Source organism: Saimiri boliviensis, chromosome 14, assembly GCF_048565385.1.
Source record: "Saimiri boliviensis isolate mSaiBol1 chromosome 14, mSaiBol1.pri, whole genome shotgun sequence".
In the NCBI taxonomy this organism is placed as follows: domain Eukaryota; kingdom Metazoa; phylum Chordata; class Mammalia; order Primates; family Cebidae; genus Saimiri; species Saimiri boliviensis.
In genome coordinates this window covers 85028425-85047150 of record NC_133462.1, presented here as the reverse complement: position 1 = coordinate 85047150, position 18726 = coordinate 85028425, and the positions used below count along the sequence as shown (strand labels likewise).

The 18726-nt window shown below is 45.6% G+C and overlaps 1 long non-coding RNA gene across 1 annotated transcript; it reads right to left on the bottom strand.

Annotated features, from left to right (window-relative positions):
* Positions 1 to 7056: 7056 nt before the first annotated feature.
* On the bottom strand, positions 7057 to 10351 carry LOC141581201 (uncharacterized). The gene is made up of 3 exons (XR_012513727.1): positions 10239 to 10351; positions 7928 to 8637; positions 7057 to 7195 (listed from the first exon to the last, which is right to left on the bottom strand). It is a non-coding gene; the product is annotated as an uncharacterized LOC141581201 (long non-coding RNA).
* Positions 10352 to 18726: the final 8375 nt, after the last annotated feature.

The following is an 18726-nucleotide window of genomic DNA, read 5'->3' as shown; positions in this document are numbered from 1 at the left end:
TTAGTTTTTCAAAGTCAGTTTAGTTTTGGGGAAGGGCTATTATCATCCTTGCTTTAAGGTTAAACTATAAACTGAATTTCTACCAAAGTTAACTTGGCCTATACCCAGGGATGACCAAGGACAGCTTGGAGGTTAAAAGAAAGGAGGGCCAGGTGTGGCAGCTCGCGCCTCTAATCCCAGCACTTTGGGAAACCAAAGAGGGTGGATCATGACATCAGAAGTTCAAGACCAGCCTGGCCAAGATGGTGAAATCCCGTCTCTACCAAAAATACACAAATTAGCCAGGCATAGTAGCAGATGCCTTTAATCCCAGCTACTCAGGAGGCTGAGGCAGGAGAATTGCTTGAACCCATGCAGCAGAGGTTGCAGTGAGCCGAGATCGCGCCACTGCACTCCAACCTAGACAACCTGAACCAAAGAGTGGGACTCCATGTCAAAAAAAAAAAAAAATAGAAAGATGAAGTCAACTATGTCATATTTCTCTTATTGTTATAAATTTGCAAAAGTAGTTTTAAGAGTATGCTACCTTCCAGATGAAGAGCAAGTTTGGGTGTGAAGGTAGAAGGCTGCCTGTCTCGGCTCAGTGAGATGAGAGAAAACGGGGCTAGATAATGAACCTGGAGGGGCAGACAGGGCAGTGGGGTCTTAAAGTGGAAAGATTTCCATTACCAAAGGTTGATTCAACACCTACTGTGTGCTGGGCACTGCAGGGACATCTGGGGATGACAGTGACATCAGGAAGAATCAAAATCGTGTTCCGCGGCCTTGGGAATGGAGGCACCTGCAAGAAGAGATAGACCTTAGCTAGGGGGCTCTGGACAGGTAACCAAGAGTGAGGCCACAGGGACCCGGGCTGCTGAGAACGCGGTGGGAAAGGAGAGGAGAACTCTGCAGCCTTGAAAGAAGTGGGAGGTACTTCCCAGGCACGGGTGACCCTCAATTCGCAGGATTCAGAAACAAGCAGGTTCCCAGGGTGAGTGAGTCTTCGGCACCACAGATAGTTATGAATGCCAGGTGACTTTGGCAAGGCACTTAGCTGATCTCGTCACACGAGGGTGGTAATAGTTTCCTGACTACTTTAGAGGATTGTTGTGAGGTTACATGAGATTTGTTTTTAAATCATTTAAAATGTATATCTAACACAGGATTAGAAAATGTTTTACTTTGTCTGCTGGTTAGTAGGCTGCTGTCCTTTTGATAGTGACTTCAGCTCTTTATCATTCATTTTGGACAAGATAGTTGTCTTTCTACCTCTAGATTATATCATTTTTAGAAATATTAGCCCCAGATGCCAACACGTTAGCCACAGCCCTGCTCCTTGTGTGTTATGCCTGTTCTCCGGGCTGTGCACACAGTTACTATGGGTGAAGCACTTTCTATCTGCAGTAGTAACCCTCTGCTTGTGGGTTCCTAAGCCCAACAATGGCTTCTCCAGCCCTGATTGCCAAGGCTGAGTTGTTCTCATTCCCCCACTTATGAACGGGACAAGGAAGATCACAGGGTGGATGCAGGACCTCAGTGTCTCCCCACAGCATTTCTGCCTTTCCTGCTGAGAGTCCTCAGATGGTTACAGAATGAGCATCCTGTTTATCCTGCATCCTTAGTTTGCATAGACAAACTGACTATCGGTAACTAGATTTTTAAGGCTGTATTAAAGCATCTTTGTGGTTGCACTGAGAGAGAATGGCAGCACGGGAAAGGCAGCAGAGAGAGGGAGAGAGGAGGAAGAACTGAAGTAATTTAAAAACCAAGCCCTTCTGCTCTCCTTGTTTCGGAACCTCAGTTCTCAGCGGCCCTCCCTGGCTACCTTGCCTTTGCTGATGCTGCCGCGAAGCCTGAACAGACACAGGCGATGGACACGTGGAGTAAGGAGAGGGAAAGACATCCTCCAAGAGGCCTCAGAGAAACTAAAGAGAGGGAGTGCATCCCGCTAGCTCCTACCTGCTGACCCAACCAACTCTTGTTCTCTCGCTGTATCATTTCCAATTAAGCTTTATTTTCGGCTCAGTTGCTTAAGCTTTTGGCAATGATCTAACCCCTTTGGCATGGAATTTAAATACGAATTCAAGGACTGAACCCTTCCTTTCAATATCTCTCTTTTCTTTTTCTTTTTTTGAGACAGGGTCTTGCTCTGTCACCAGGCTGCAGTGCAGTGGCACAGTCTGAGCTCACCGCAATCTCCACCTCCTGGGTAAAAGCAATTCTCCTGCCTCAGCCTCCCGAGCAGCTGGGACTACAGGCGTGTGCTACCACACCTGGCTAATTTTTTGGAGTTTTAGTAGAGATGGAGTTTCACCATGTTGGCCAGGCTGGTCTCGATCTCCTGACCTTGTGATCCACCCATTGTGGCCTCCCAAAGTGCTGGGATTACAGGCATGAGCCACCACGCCCAGCCTCTCTCTTTTCTCTTGGCATTCAGGAAGTCCCAAGTCCCGGGTAGTGGAAAACCCAGTACGGGTGTCCCCACCACAAAGGTGCCTTGAGACTCACTGCCTGGGAGGCAAAATACTCCAGCTCAATCTTGTGTAGAAAGAAAATCTAGAATCATAGGGAAAAAAAATGCTGTACATTTGCTTGATAAAATGGACTAGGCTTGAATTTTTGAGAGCAATTTGAAATAGAAAGTACATGTACTATATAATTTTTCATTGTTCCTGAATGTTTAGTCCCTTTCCTGTAGGGCAAATCAGTTAATATCTGAGATGTTGTTACTGCTAAACAATATTTAGCTCCCAAGAATGTTATGAGAATTAATAATATGGAGGTCAGGCACGGTGGCTCATGCCTGTAATCCCAGCACTTTGGGTGGCCAGGGCAGGTCACCTGAGGTCAGGGGTTTGAGACTAGCCTGATCAACATGGAGAAACGCTGTCTCTACTAAAAATACAAAAAATTCACCAGGTGTGGTGATGCATACCTGTAGTCCCAGCTACTCAGGAGGTTGATGCAGGAGAATCGCTTGAACCTGGGAGGCGGAGGTTGTGGTGAGCCATGATTTCGCCATTGGACTCCAGCCTGGGTGACAGAACAAGATGCCATCTCAAAAAAAAAAAAAAAAAAAAAGAAAATGTGGTCACATATATTCCTTAGAGGAATCACCCAGAGTAAACTAACAAAACGAATTGCATAATGTTTAACAAATATTGGGTTCTATTACTAACTGGTATTATTAACACCGATAATTATTATATGACCTGTGTCTCAAATACATCCATGCTCTGCCTAACTTTTTACATCCTGCTTAAATAATAATTGTTTAATTGCCATGAGATTTTGGAGCATTAAAAACTGTACAAAGAAAATTTCAGTGTTTTTCTTCTTTATATACTCCAAACATAGGTAATAACTCCTTTAAAATTCATCTTCCAACCTGCTTATAAAATGAAAATATGCAAAACAGTGTAGAAAGTGAGAATTGGCTGGGCGTGGTGGTTCACGCCTATAATCCCAGCACTTTGGGAGGCCGAGGTGGGTGAGATCACCTAAGCTCAGGAGTTTGAGACTAGCCTGACCAACATGATGAAACTCCTTCTTTACTAAAAACACAAAAATTAGCTGGTGGCGGTGGCAGGTGCCGGTAATTCCAGCTACTCAGGAGGCTGAGGCAGGAGAATCACTTGAACCTGGGAGATGGAGGTTGCAGTGAGCGGAGATGGCGTCATTGCATTCCAGCCTGGGCAACAAGACAACATTCCAAAGCATGGGAAGAGATGTCATTTACAACAGTACACAATTACGGTGTGGCAGGAAAGAAAGCCTATCACAAGCTGAACGCTCTAATAGATTTGAGTTTCTCTGCATGTAACTCTTTTGGGCACTGAGCCAGAAGCAGCAATGACTCTATCTGTCTCAGTCTTTCTCTCTCTCTCTCTCTCTCTCTCTCTCTCTCTCTCTCTCTGTGTGTGTGTGTGTGTGTGTGTGTGTGTGTGTGTTTAAAATGTACTCTTTCATCCACTTAACAATTGTTGATTGGGCACCTACTTCATAACAGGCACAGTGGGAATAAAACAATGAACAAAACAAAAAAATCCCTGCCTTCATAACACACATGCTCTAGGATAATATGTAAGCAAGTTCCCAAAGCACCTACTCATTTATATATAGACTCGAAGTGTATGTGTGTATATACATATGTCTCGTATTGAATTATTTCCTTCCTAGCAGCAACACCATCTTAATAGTAAAATAATCACAATCTATAGTTTCCAGACCTTTCATCTTCTATTAATCTTTTCAACTTCTCCTCCAAGGGACCTGCAAAAAGCTAAGTGGTTAACTGAAACCATGATAAAGAACCCTCCTGTGCTGGCCCCCGACTTAAATCAAGACAACGTTTAAGAGTGGATTCTTTGCTTTAGGTTTGAGATGGTGAATAAATGGAAGACGAGAAGGTGCCAGTCAAACCTGAGTCAGGGAACACAGCCGAGTCCTCGAGTCTCGCCAAGATTCATACCTGAAAATTTATTCAGAAATAGGACCTGAAGTCAAAGCCAAAGGCGTGGGTGGAGCCATAAAGCCCAAATGGGTGGTTATCGGTGGGTCTTTTTAAAGATTATTTATTACTGTGATAAAATTACACATGACATAGATGTTACCATTTTAACCACAGTGTTTTGTTTTGTTTTGTTTTGAAATGGAGTCTTTCTTGCTCTGTCACCCAGGCTGGAGCACAGTGTGTGATCTCAGTTCACTACATCCTCCGCCTCCCTGGTTCAAGTGATTCTCCTGCCTCAGCCTCCCAAATAGATGGGATTACAGGCATGTGCCACCACCTGCAGCTAATTTTTGTATTTTTAGTAGAGATGGGGTTTCACCATGTTGGCCAGGCTGGTCTGGAACTCCTGACCTCTAGTGATCCACCTGCCCTGGCCTCCCAAAGTGCTGGGATTATAGGTGTGAGCCACCGTATTCCGCCTGTATTTGCCCTTTTGTGACTGGCCTATTCACTCAGCATAATGTCTTCAAGGTCCATCCATGTTGTAGCAGGTGTCAGAATTTCCTTCCTGTTTAAAGTCTGAGTAGGATTCCACTGTATGCACGTACCACACTGTGTTTACCCATTCATCCACTGTGGGTTGCTTCTACCTTTTGGCTACTGTGACTAGCATACAATGAACATGGGCATACGCATCTGTTTGAGTCCCTGCTTTCATGAGAAATTAGTGTGGTGAGGAACCAAAGAGTGAAAAACAAAAGGTGAGAAACTGCAGGGCAGACAAATTAAAGGTGGTCTGAAGGAATTCCTAAGAGAGAAACGCTGGGGTCTACAGTCGCCTGTCACACACTTCCCGTGAGGGCTCTTGTGGGCAGACTCATTTGTGTAAAGAGACCAGGAACGGCAAGCAATCTGCCCTCATTCTTGAACACATCTGAAATATTTCTCCCAATTCCCTTTATGACTGAAGATATACATTTAAGAACCATCTGGCTGAGATGAGGAAGTGCAATCTGTGGCTACAGCCTCAGACTCATTAATGGTTCAAGAAATATTTGCCGAGTATCTTACGTGCCAGTCATCCCGCTATGTGCCTGGGATACACCTGTGAACAAATCATACGAAAACCTCTGCCCTCAAGAGGCCGTCTTCCTGTTGAGGGGAGAGAGACAGTAAAAAATACACACAATAATTAATCCAGTTACATATGCCACATAGCGGCATCCTTGTATTCATTCGCTCATTCACTTATTTAATCATTCAACAAATATTTACTGAATACCTATCATGAGCAGGCCCAGGGGACAGCTGTGCACAGAACATCTTATTTGCTCTTTGGAGCTGAACTAACCAGCATTCTACACACGAATCACAGTGGATTGCATTTTATTTTCCAGCACCAGTCATTGTAACGAAGAAGACACGAAATGATGATTTGAACTAAAGAAGACTAAAAGGTATGTTCAATTACCGGAAACTCGATTGTAAGATCAATTAGAATCTCTCTAAGTCCTATTCATAGAGAATTTGCCTTTAAAAACTAGGAGAACATAGACGCAGGGCACTCCTTGATGCATTTTTGTAGAATTTCAGGTCTATTTTTCAGTTTCAGTGCAATTATAAAATGACAAGCAAGCATTCCCAAAAGCCTGACGAAATCACTGGATTCTAAAAAGGGTGTTTATACATATTTACATCTCAATGGCAGTAACTCTTTTACGCTTTTGACTTCAGAATATTACACCACCAATCTCTGGTTGGAAAGCATAGCCACAGAATTACACGTAAAAACTGGTATCGCATGATGGTGAGAAATAGTCTTTTGTATCCACTTTTACTTTGACATTCTTTTAAAGAATGGTGTGTAGTTCAAAGCTGCAAAAGAGAAAGGAACACGTACAAACTACTAAGGGATAAAAAAGCAGAAACGAAGGCCCGCCATCGGGTTTGGCTAATAAGTGTATTTCCTCCTCCTGCTAAGCAGCCATAGTAGGCAGAAGGCCAGCTGGGTCGCCTCCTCTCTCTTTGTATTCTCACTGGAGCGAGGTCAGAGGCTTCCCACAGGAGCACAGTCTGTCCCTTGGAGCAAGAAGTGACAGAGCTTGGCTGAGAGAGGAAGAAACATCACGCCGCCCTCACCTGCCACCTCTCACTTCCGTCTCTGCGGCTCCTCCAATGCTTCTACTGTGGGTGGGAGATCCTGTGGGGGACCCCACAAGTGCGGAGCCAAGGGTCTGAAGCCTCAGCCTGTTCCCATACGAATACAGAACTAGAAAAGAATTAGGGCCATAGTTACATAGTTACTCCTATATGTAACCATGAATAATCACAGTTAGCCATATGTCATCACAGAACTATGTATACTCAATATAATCTTTTAATCTTACAAATGACTATCGGGTTATGAAGCGTGGAACTGAGGGGACACGGTGAACAAAGTGATCCTAAGGCAAGATGCTCTAAGCCCTCTGTCACGCCTGCATAAGGGCTGCTAAAGGGCGCCTCGGCTGTGCGGCAGCGCCGGTGCTGAGAAAGCGCCTGCTGTTTAGCCAGCTAGGGAAGATGTCCAAAATGGCCCAGATGTCTCCTTCCTGGGGGAGTGAGGAGAAAACTCTGCGCCTCCACGCTCCTGTGGTGGGCCTGCTGCTGTCAGGGAGGCCGCAGACACCGGGGGCGTCACTGTCTCTGTGATGCTGTGCTTCAGCGGTCACGTTCCATGTCCACTCTCATGTTCCACTTCTGCACCTGGTCCCTCCTTTTCTTAAAAGATAGAATCAGTAATAGTAACATAAATTTTAATGTCTTTGTTCTTTCTTGACAAGTATGAAAAAGTGCTGATGTATGAGCTCGTCTGGGCTACTTGAAAGTCCTGGGCCCGTATCTCCAAGACACGTGACTTACCTGACCCCGTCACTGACCACTATGACCTGACCCTACCTTCCCTGCCCCCGGCTTTGTACTCAATAAAAATCAGAGTGTCCAGGCACTGGGGGCCACTACTGGACTCCACGCCTTGGTAGTAGCGATACCCCGGGCCCAGCCGAATTCTTCTCTTATCTCTGTGTTTTGCGTCTTTCTTTCCTGCGATCTATTGTCTCCACACACAAAAGAACACCCGGGAGGCCCTGTGGGGCTGGACCCTGCATTCCACTTTCTCCATAGACAAAAAGCCATCTTGTGTGTCACCTGTGCACTTGTGTGTTGAGTCTCTTGTGGAATATAAATTTGTATATTTTGAGAAAGACACGATTGTTAGATGGAGCATGAGAAGCCTCAGACCCTTCCTAAGGGAAATGGATCCAACCTCGTATCCTTTTCCCCCACGTTGCTGAAAGTGTGGCCGCATCGGTAAGCCTTGGTCAAAGCCCAGGAGGGGAGAAAATCAGCAAGGCTTTGGGAGCGTCCCAAGAAGGCAAGAGTGACAGGTCAGCGACAGGGGGAGAGAATGGCGGTCTGGGGGCTGCGAGAAAGCAGCCCCTGGCACCAACTCACCTGAGCATCTGGCTCCTGATCTGTGCCCAGCAAACTGCTGTGATGGAAAGAGAGTCACACCTGATTTGCCAGTTGTGTGGACTTTGCCTCAGTTTCCTCCTGGTGACATGGGGTTACTGTGAGGATTGAAGGGTCAATCAAAGGATGCACACGGTATCAGCCTTCATCCTGGCCTGAGTAGTCATGGCAAAGTCAAAACCCCAACTCCCTCGAGAGCCCACCTCTCCAAGTTCTCACACACCATAAATGCCCGGGCAGAAAGGAGTGCTGTGGCGCCTCTGAAGGATGGTCTCCAGATGCAGTCAGATCCACGATGACGTTTTCACCAGTCCTTCATGGAAGGAAAAGGAGGGAAATTTCATGGGTATCTGTGGAAGATAGCCCACTGACTTCTGTTGGGAAGGAATGACTTTTTTGTGGGATTATTGACTTGAGGGCTGCCCAGGGCATGCAGGATCACTGGAACCTCCTCAGGGATCCACCCATGTTGGCCACGTGGCTGTGGAACTGCCTGGAGCTGTGCAGCATGGCAACCTGGCGTGTTCATTTACTGACGGTGGATCGCGGTTGGTTTTCTCCTTTTCCTCCTCTTTTTCCTCCTCCTCGGTGTCCTCACTGGCAATGACATGAAGAAGGAAAAGCCACCAAGGATGCAGCTCAAGGGCCAGTCTTCCATCACACTGGGGAACAGAGTCCCAGCCCGGACAAGACTGGAGAGGAGAGAGAGAGAACAAGTTGACACTGTTTCCAAATGGGTGTTGCAAATGAACAAAACTCACCGAGAAACCTCAGACATAAGAGAAAGAAATGGGGAGACACCAGAATATATACCTACCTTCCCTTTGTTTTATCCAGAAAAAAAATATGACAATTTCAAGTCCTTCGTGGTAACCAATGGACAATGACAAAGGTCCGCACCTGCATTCTGAAGCAACTCACTTCACCTTATCATCCTCCCACCCACTTACTATACTTGCTTTTCAAGTTCTATTCTTTAATCTATTCCATTTCTATTTTTTTATTATCTAGTTTTCCTCCTTTTATTGATGTATACTAATTTACATATATGAGGTACATGTGAGTGTTTGCTCCATGCAAAGAACGTGTAATGATCAAGTCAGGTTAATTGGACTATTCCTCACCTTAAGTGTTTATCGTTTTTGTGTTGGCTTCATTTCAAGTCCTCTCTTCTAGTTACTTTGAAATATGCATAACATTGATGCTAAGTATCATCACCCTAGTGTGCTAGCAAACATCTGAACTTATTTCTTCTAACTGTATGTTTGTACCCATAATCACCCTCTCTTCCTCCCTCCTCCCCCACCACCCTTACTATTCTTTTTTTCTTTTCTCTTTTTCTCTTCCCCCTTCCTTCCCTTCTTTCTTTCTTTCTTTCTTTCTTTCCTTCTTTTGACAGGGTCTGGCTCTGTCACCCATGCTGGATTACAGCGGCATAATTATAGCTCAAGGCATCCTGGAACTCCTGGGCTCAAGTAATCGTCCCATCTCCGCCTCCAAGTAGCTGGAACTACAGGTGTGAGCCACTGTGCCCAGTTGATTTAAAAATGTTTTGTTAGGCTGGGTACAGTGGCTCACACCTGTAATCCTAGCATATTGAGAGACCGAGATGGGAGGATCACTCGAGGCCAGGAATTCAAGACCAGTCTGGTCAATGAAGGAAGACCCTATCTCTTAAAAAAAAAGTCGGGGGAGGGAGGGAGATGGAGTCTTGCTAAGTTGTGCAGCCTGGCCAGGCTGGTCTTGAACTCCTGGCCTCAAGAAATCCTCCTGCCTTGGACTCTCAAAGCAATGGGATCATAGGCGTGAGCCACCAGTGCCAGCTACTATTTCTATTGTTTCTTTCCTTCTTTTTTTTTTTTTTTTTTTTTTTTGAGACAGAGTTTCATTCTTGTTGCCCAGGCTGGAGTGCAATGGTGTAATCTTGACTCACCGCAACTTCCACCTCCTGGGTTCAAGCAATTCTCCTGCCTCAACCTCTCAAGTGGCTGGGATTATAGGCACCTGCCACCACACCTGGCTAATTTTGTATTATTATTAGAAGCAAGTCTTCTCCATGTTGGTCAGGCTGGTCTCGAACTCCTGACCTCAGGTGATCTACCCGCCTCAGCCTCCCAAAGTGCTGGAATTACAGGTGTGAGCCACCACACCCAGCCACTATTTCTATTCTTACAAGAAGCGACTGAACGGGGGTGAGGATGACATGGTAAGAGGAGTGCAGGCTTGGAAAGCAGAATTCCTAGCAGGCAGTGAGAGGAACACTGACCAACGGCAACCTGAGAAATTAACTTACTTTCTCAAGGAAACTGTGTTAGATGTTCCCCAAGGAGAGCATTTTGACACTGAATGTAAACTTTCTCAGCCACCTCAAAAAGGCTGGCAGTGAAGCACAGGGCGTTTGATGCACTGAAGGGCAATCATTGGGCTGAACGTCTGCCCTGTGCTCCTACACCACAGTGCTACAGAATCATCTTCTATAGACTGGAACCTATTTGTGTAAATGCCAGAGCCTGGGAGGCCCAGGGAAGATAAATGAAAGGGTCTTTTTTTTCTCTTTTTTGAAACAGAGTCTTGCTCTGTCATCCAGGCTGGAGTGCAGTGGCACGATCTCAGTTCACTGCAATGTATGCTTCCTGAGTTCAAGTGATCCTCCTGCCTCAGCCTCCTGAGTAGTTGAGATTACAGGCACATGCCACCACGTCCAGTTAATTTTTGTATTTTTAGTAGAGACGGGGTTTCACCATGTTGGTCAGGATGGTCTTGAACTCCTGACCTCATGATTCGCTTGTCTCAGCCTCCCAAAGTCCTAGGATTACAGGCATGAGCCACTGTGCCCAGCCAGCAAGAGTCATATTTATGTTTCTTTATTTCCCATCCACTGAACAACTGTTTGACGGATACCTCCTAGGTTCCTGACTCTGGATGGGGTCCTGGGAGCCAGACAAACAAAACAGACTTCCTCTCTCCAGAGCGTTCACAGCCTGACAGGGATCAGACAAAGCAAATCCACAGCAGTGCGGTTGTGCTTTCAGCATGAAGGGTGTTCCCTGTGCCAACCACATCTCCATAGCCCCATGGGACAAGACTCACAGGACTTCTCCATAAAAGCAAACAGTCCTCTGATAGCACGTGGGGATGCACCCCACTATTTTCAGTGACTATTTGGAAAGATCAAAATAGGTTAATGCCTTAATTCATGGCAAAAGCAGCCCTACTTCAGTGAAGAAAACCAACAGGAGCTCACATTGCAGCTGTGCTGTTTATGACTCAGAGGAAGCCATCGGGGGTGTCCCCCAGGGCTCCAGTGCTTCCTGCTGGGAAACAATCCTTTTCATTTCAGGGAAGACAATTCTCTTTTTTGTTGTTTGTTGTTGTTGTTGTTGTTGTTGTTGTTGTTGTTGTTGTTGTTTTGAGACAGAGTCTCACTCTGTCACCCAGGCTGGAATGCAGTGGCGCAGTCTTGGCTCACTGCAACCTCCGCCTCCCAGGTTCAAGCCATTCTCCTGCCTGAGTAGCTGGGATGACAGGCGTGTGCCACCATGTGCAGCTAATTTTTGTATTTTCAGTAGAGATGGGATTTCACCACGTTGGCCGAGCTGCTCTCGAACTCCTGACCTTAAGTGATCCACCTGCCTCAGCCTCCCAAAGTGCTGGGATTACAGGCATGAGCCACCATGCCGATCTTGGGGAAGACAATTCTCATTCAATCAGTCAAGCCATTCTCTCTCTCTCTCCTCTCTTCCTCTCTCCTGCCCTCTCCCTTTCTCTGTCTTCCTTTCTCTCTCCCTGTCTCTCTCCCTTCCCCCAATTCCTCCCTGGCCCCTGTCTTTGAGAAGACAGAAGGGACAGCTGTGTCCCCTCCCTAGACACCCACTGGGGCTGCAGGTCCAGGAGGTGGACCATTTCTGCTGACAACCGATGCTAACAAAAAGCATCAGAGAAGCCGCTGCGCAGCCTCTCCTGGCTGTAGGAGGAATCACTGCCATGGAGCATGAAAAATTAATTAGGAGAAGATGAGTGCCTGGGCCTCCTTGCTTCTCAGACCAAACCAAATCAATACAATCCTCAGCTCCTGCCAATAAAAGGCAAAATTGTGCATTACCCATGGACACCCAGAGAGCCGTCAGAATTACAGAATATTGCAAACTGGAAGGCCCCTAAATGTCCCCAAATTGTCCAAAGAGTCTTAGTGATTTATTCGCTAACACGGTAAGTCAGTGGCAGGGGCTTGGTTCACACCTGCATCGCTGAATGGACTTGGACCACGTGCCCCAGAATCAGGAATCCTCGCAAAATCATGGAGAGGAAAGGCAAGGGGGTCTCTTGCTGCAGAGAAACCCTAACTCCCTTTCCCTAGAGAAATGCCTCCCAGAAGGAATGGACAGAAAGCAAGAACGCACCTGCGCCCACCCCCTGCCTTGACCCTGCCTCAGCCACTGTTCATGCCTGTCTCCTCTATGCTCTCTGAGTGGCACAGAAACAAGAACGGGATCCGAACAGTGGTGACCAGGCAGGGCCTGAGAGGAGGCACGGCCAGGCTGCCACCTGCCTGCGCTGCACAGGCAGTCCCGCGTGAGATCAGGCAGCAAGGCATGTCCAGGGCCGGCCTGGGTTAAGTGGCTCTCAGATGAGGTAATCGTGACAAAGCTCTCCTGAGCCGGGTGAGTTTTCCAGGCACGGAGTCAGGTCGCCTTATTTAGTCTGATCGTTAAAATCATTCTTTAAATATCCTGCAATGGGAATTTACGATGCCTTTGAAGCTTTTTATTTAACTGGTAGCGTTTTCTTCCTCTTCTCCAGAGCTGTGAGGATACGAAAACTGTTTCCTTCCACCAGCTGTTCTGGTGTTGAAAGGTCAATCTCGATGTTAGAGAAACACAGCGCCGGCCCTCTTCCCCTCCTCTTCGCAAATGAAGTAACACAGTGTCACTGAGTAACACAGAGCGTCAGGCGCCCTTGGTCTTGTGCGGGAAATGAGGACACTGATGTGTAAAAAGCCAACAGCCAAGGAGGGGACAGAGGCCACCCTGTGTAGATGCTGCCTCTCCAGCAGGTGACAAGAAGTTGTTCCCCGCTCTTTGGTTTTATCAAAGCTGGTGAGCACAGTCCTGTCAGCAGAAGGGCACGAGGGGACGTGGGTCAGGCGTGTCAGCCACGGGATGGGCAGGGGCCTGGTGCCAGCAGCAACCCACATCTCCATTCAAGGGCATGGGGCACAGGGTCATGGAGTCTGTGTGACCGATTGAGCCATGCCAGAGAGACAGTCCTGGGGTAAAGAATAACAGCAAGAGATCACAGATGCTTGTCACCATCTGGAATTTTTGTAACATTTTACTCTCCCCAAACCTCTGCCTGGCAAGTCTAATCATCAACCATCATGAACTTTGAGTTCATTAAATTGAATTTTATGTTCACACATATACATATATATATATATATATATATATATAGAGAGAGAGAGAGAGAGAGAGAGAGAGAGAGAGAGAGAGAGAGAGAGAGACAAGGACTTGCTGTGTCACCCAGGCTGGAGTGCAGTGGCACAATTATGGCTCACTGCAGCCTTGACCTCCAGGGCTCAAGCGATCTTCCCACCTCAGCCTCCCAGGTAGCTGGGACACAGGCATATGCCGCCGTATCTAACTCAGCCTACTTGGTTGATAACAAAATGTCAAGTTACCATGTAGGTATAACACAGCCAGAAACCACAAGTCATGTAGACTCAGCAATAGAGAAGGCATTCACCCCAGTGACACCCAGAACCACTAAGTCCTTCCAGAGGTTCCAGACCCTGAATGCTGGAACTCTTTCAGATGCGAGGAGTCCATTGGCCCCGAAGATCAGGGGTAAAATCTGCTTCAACATACCTTACCCTAAATGGTCAAATGTAAAGCCCTCCAATCAGACTCTGCTCAGACAACTATTCCTAAGTCCCTTCCCATGCCCTGTGAGCCCTTAAAACTTGCCCCAGACCCCCAGTGGAGGAGAGAGATTCCAGCCTCCCTCCTGTCTCCTTGCTGGCCCATCTTGCAATAAAACCTTTTTTTTTTTTTTCCTCAAAAGCCCATGCCATAATATTGGCTTCGTGTGTGTGTGTGTGTGTGTGTGTGTGTGTGTATGACGAAGTCTTGCTCTGTCACCGAGGCTGGGGTGTGGTGGCACTATCTCAGCTCACTACAACCTCCACCTCCTGGGTTCAAGCGATTTTCCTGCCTCAGCCTCCTGAGTAGCTGGGACTACAGGTGTGTGCCACCACATCCGGCTAATTTTTTTTTCTTCATATTTTCAGTAGAGATGGGGTTTCACTGTGTTAGCCAAAATGGTCTTGATCAACTGACCTCGTGATCTGCCCACCTCCGCCTCCAAAAGTGCTGGGATTACAGGCATGAGCCACCATGCCTGGCCTGACCTTTGTCACTATATTCTTCGTAACTCCCTAATGTGAGCTACCCCTCTCCTCCCATCTTTTTCTCCTGAGAGGTTTTTTTGTTGTTGTTCGTTTGTTTTTGCCTTCAAAACAGTTACTTCGCTACCATTTCAGGTGGGGGCAATGGTAAACGTGTAGGTTTAAGTTGCCATCTTTATGCAGAAGCCTGTAGTCACCTGTCTTTACTTGGGCCACTTCCAGTAGCTCCTCCCCTGAACCTTCTCTGATTCTTTGTTGTTGTTGTTCTGTTTGGTTGGGGTTATTTTTGTTACATTTTGTTTTGTCTTTTTGAGCCAGGGTGTCCATCTGTTGCCAGGCTGGAACGCAGGGGCACGATCACAGCTCACTGAAGTCTTGACTTTCTGGGCTCAAGTGATGCTCTCTCCTCAGCCTCCTGAGTAGCTAGGAATAGAGGTGTGAGCTGCCACACCCAGCTACTTTTTTATTTGACATACTGATGACAGATTAATCTCTCAAGGTCCGATGGGAGGGCTTGGGTGAGGTGGGAAGAGAGATAATGAATTAGAAGACCTGAGAAAGCTGAATGCTAAACCACTATTGGAGGAGACCAAGAATCAATCCCATTAACACCAGAGAATCCCCAAAGTCACAAGAATTGGTGGTGGTGGTTACTTCTGGAATACAGGGGTGTGTGTGTGTGTGTGTGTGTGTGTGTGTGTGTGTGTGTGCATGTGTCTGCATATATGCACATGTGTATGCTTGCATGTGTGTGTGTATGTGTGTGTCTGCGTGTGTGTGTGTGTGTGTAAAAGTAGGTCTAAATGATGCTAAGTTGCTTATGAGTTAAATCCTGAGATCCTGAGATCTCCCCAACTCCCTCCCTCTCCCTCCCACCAAAGAGTTGGGTGGATGCACCCTGTCCAGCCCCAGCAAGAGATGGGAGGCTTGTTCTCTGAAAAAGATCCCTGGACTAGAGACGGAGGTCCAGTTGGGAGTGAGGGCACCATACCGAGAGCAAAGGGGCTAAGTGAACCCTTATTTATAGATGCTGAAATCCCCATCCCTTTTCCCAAACTCAGTTCCCAGCATGCTGGTGGCACATCCTATCTCTCTAGGTAGGATATTGGAAGAGCCTTCACAGAGGAATCTGACTTTCCCTGTAAGAAAGGCTTCATGCTACTAATGGTATTCTTTCAATGTAACAGCCCAGCTACATTCCTTACAGTGATTCCTACAATTCCACCAGCCCCACCAACAAACACACAGCTTTCAACAGTCTACTTAGTAAGCCACTCTTAAGAATGAGCAACCAAGAAAATGAGACATTTGAGAAAAGCTCCTAAAATAGATGTTAGAAACCAAAATAACAAACAGCAAAAGGAAACTTGAAAGAAACAGAAGTGACACAAGAAGAAAATGTACAAACTTCTCTTTAGTATCACTGGAGAGAAAAGATATTGCTTTCATAAAACAAAAACAGAATGTTTTCAAACAGGAACATTCAGAGGAAAAAAACTCTTAAAAATTAAAAATATGAGAAATTTATCAAAAGCAAGAAAAGACAGAGTTGAAGCATTCGTTCAGAAAGTGAAGCAGACAGAAAAATAGATAGACCATCAAAGAAATCATGAGAAAACTAGAATACCAGTTTAGGAGATCTAATATCCAAAAGGAGTTCCTGGAAAAAGAAAAGAAATGGGAAGAAATTATCAACAACATAACATAATTTCCTAGAACCAAAAGGGTTCTTCTTCTAAGGGTACAGGAAATACCCAGGATATTGTCATAAAATTTCAGAATGCCAGAGACAAACAATGGAGCAGAAATCAAAATGGCACCAGAAAGAGAAGACAATGCAAAAATGTCTTTAAGATGTAAAAGGTATATTATTTCCAACAAAGAATACCTTATCCAGTCAAATTATGAATCAGATTTTAGGGCATATTAGCCAGAGTTCTCCAGAGAGACAGAACCAATAGAATATATATGTAGAGAGAGAACGATAAAAGAGGATCTATTAGAGGAATTTGCTCATGCAGTTATGGAGGCTGAGAAGTCCCATGAAAGGGCATCAACAAGCTGAGGAACCAGGGAAGCCAATAGCCTGGCTCAGCCCAAATCTGAAAGACCTGAGAACCGGGGAGGCCCCTGGTGAAAGTCCTGGAGTCCAAAGGCCTAACGCACTGATGTGCAAGGTCACGAGAAGAAGGATAGTCCAGCTCCAGAAAAGAGAGGGTGAATTTGCCCTTCCTCTTCCTCTTTGTTCTATCCAAGCCCCCAGCTGACTGGATGGTGCTACCCACACTGAGATTGGATCTTCTCCACTTAGTCACTGACTAACCTGCCAACCTCCTCTGGGAAAATCCTTACAGACACATTAAAAAATAATACTTTAATAGTTATCTAGTTGCCCTTAATCCAGTCAAGTTGACACCTAAAATTAACCATCAATCACATAGGAAAAAATAAATGTTTCAATATTATGATGAGTAAAGTCTTATAAATTTACCTGTCATAAACCATGGGAACATCAATTAGCCAAAGAAGCTATAAAATACTGAAAGAAACAAAAGAAAAGAAAAAGACACAGCCACAGGAAACAGGGTGATATGGTTTGTCTCTGTGTTCCCCACCCAAATCTCATGTTGAATTGTAATTCCCAGTGTTGGGGGAGGGACCTGGTGGGAGGTGACTGGATCTCGGCAGTGGATTTCCCCCATGCTGCTCTCATGATAGTGAGTGAGTTCTCAGGAGATCTGGGTGTTAAAGAGTGTGTGGCACTTCCCCTTTCACTCTCCCTCTCTCCTTCCTGCCACCATGTGAACAAGGTGCTTGCTTCCCCTTTGCCTTCTGCCATGATTGTAAGTTTCCTGAGGCTTCCCAGTCTTGGCTCCTGTTACGTCTGTGGAACTGTGCGTCAATCAAACCTCTTTTCCTCATGACTAGCCAGTCTCAGTAGTTCTTTATGGCAATGTAAAAACAGATTAATAAACAGAGAATTCGCCAGGTTGATAGAGAAGCAAGACTCAGGATAACAGCTACATTCCAGGCATAAAAGGCAGCCAGCCCAGACTAGAGCATGTTAGAAAGAAGATGAAATTGATAGGTTACCTGTTGCATTGGAATGTACCGAGAAAAAGTTGAGACATGAACGCAGAATTGAGGGTTCAACTAATTATTAGGATTGGATTGGTGACAGAAACGAAGGAAACAAGCAAATAAGACGATGATTAGAGAAAGCAAAAGACTTTTTATGAAAGTTAAAGTAATTACAATTTATAGCATGGCTAAGCTTTGATTAACATTTTAATCAAAAAAATCATGTAAGTCATATTAGACCAGGTGTGGTGGCTCACGCCTGCAATTCCAGCACTTTGGGAGGCCAAGGCAGGTGGATCACTTGAGGCCAGGAGTTCAAGACCAGCCTGGCCAACCATGGCAAAACCCTGTCTACTAAAAATATTTTAAAAACTAGCCAGGCTTGGTGGCATGCATGTATAATCCAGCCGATCGTGAGGCTGAGGCAGAACCACTTGAGCCTGAGAGACAGAGGCTGCAGTGAGCTGAGATCACACCACTACACTACAGCCTGAGTAAAAGAGTGAGACTTTGTCTCAAAAAAAGTCATATCAAAGTAACCCCTAAATACTGATAAAAGTATTTTTGGAGTTAGGATGGAAGAAACAAACAAGTGGATGTTTGTGGTGGAGGAAAAACATAAAAGAGAGACAAATCCTCATATTTCATAATGGAATGTAATTTGATATTATAGAAAACTGAAAAATCAACAAGCAGCCATCTAAGCCTGTTATTTGGAGATATGAAGGTAGATGCCAAAATAATCAGCTAAGGACTCAAGCAAGGAGCCCATTGGAACAGGGATTTAAAAGGGGAGAGAAGGAGCAGGGACCTCTGCCTTTAGTACTTTAAAGACTTTAACACACTTGCTTTAAACTATGTCTGTGAATAAATTTGATAAACAACAACATAATAAATAAAAGCAAAGGAAAGTGATAGATCAGGACATTTCTAGCAGAGGGAACAGCATGGCTTGGCCTCAGTAGCACAGAATGCTCTGTTCACACAGGCCTTAGGATACAAAGAGAAGGCACAAAGAGATGAGTCAGGGAGTTCTATGTCTTCTTAGGTTGTCCAAAGCCCCCACCCCCCCCAAAATATTTCTCATATCCTAATGCTGAGGGAAAACTGGATCATCTACAAAATCAGAGCTTGTCTTGAACCCAATAGAAAGCTGAGGTTCAATCAAAGGAACTAAATTTTAATGAGTGACAAGTGCCTACAAAGACAAATGAAACATTAACCTTTTTACCACTGTAAGAGAACAAGAGAAAGAAGTAGTGGTAGGAGTCTGTAGAAAGAAATCAGCTAAAAATTG